General features: G+C 29.5%; 1 non-coding gene across 1 annotated transcript; it reads left to right on the forward strand.

Moving 5' to 3' along the window:
* Positions 1-377: 377 nt before the first annotated feature.
* TRNAR-ACG lies at positions 378-451 on the forward strand. Its single transcript has one exon. It is a non-coding gene; the product is annotated as a tRNA-Arg (tRNA).
* The last annotated feature ends 635 nt before the right edge of the window (positions 452-1,086 follow it).

Below are 1,086 nucleotides of genomic sequence, written 5' to 3' on the forward strand. Positions count from 1 at the left end.
ATGAGATATTTATCCAATATTTGATTATGTTTATTTACAGTTAGTTAGACAAATTCAAGTATGGAGTTTTAAAAAGTTGTACTTATGCATAATTTATTTGTAATATTAAATTTCAAGTAATATGCATCAATAAACAACTTCGTGCATAAAAAATTATTTTTAAGAGTTTTTGTCAAATGTTTTATAATATAGTATAGATAGTATAGATTATGTGTTTAAAAAAAAAAAACAATAATGATTTTATTTTTGAATAAAATATACAAAACCTTTCGTTTGGTAACTTTATTAAAAATGAAGAAGAATGGACGTGCTTCTTTTTTTTCAAATAAAGTATATAAAATTGATGAGAATGTAAGAAATATGATCCAGACGGAGTGGGGCCTGTAGCTCAGAGGATTAGAGCACGTGGCTACGAACCACGGTGTCGGGGGTTCGAATCCCTCCTCGCCCATCCTGGTCGGAGGAGAAATTACCAAACGTCTAGCATTCCCTCACGCTTTTACATAAAAATTCAAACAATTCAATAGATTGGTATGAAGTTTGTATTTATAATCGGAAAAATTGGGTGCTATCATATAGCTTTGTATCGGCTAAGTTCACGAGTTGGAGATAAGCGGACTCGAACCGCTGACATCCGCCGCAGGGTAAACCACAGCCTCTCAGGTCCCCCGACTGATTATACCATAGAGGCCAACGATAGACAATAACTCCATAAGCAGTGACAATTGCCCTATGAAGACTCGCTTTCGCTACGGCTCCGGTGGGTTCCCTTAACCAAGCCATTGCCTATGAGTCGCCGGCTAATTTGAAGATATCATAAAAATTAAATATATATATATATATATATATATCAATGTTAATGTCAAATCAATTATTTAAAAGTTTTTATTTTTTATATAATTTCTTTAATTTATTTTTTATTATAATTTAATTTTAATTTTAAATTTAATAATATAATATTTTATAAAGATAGTAATTAAGTATTCTGTTAGAACTCAATGATTATACTAATTATATTTTAGATTTTTTATATTTAAAATAAGATATTTATCTTGTATTTGATTATGTTTATCTGCAATTAGTTAC

This window comes from Cynara cardunculus (genome assembly GCF_001531365.2).
Source record: "Cynara cardunculus var. scolymus isolate 2C chromosome LG 9, CcrdV1, whole genome shotgun sequence".
Classification (NCBI taxonomy): domain Eukaryota; kingdom Viridiplantae; phylum Streptophyta; class Magnoliopsida; order Asterales; family Asteraceae; genus Cynara; species Cynara cardunculus.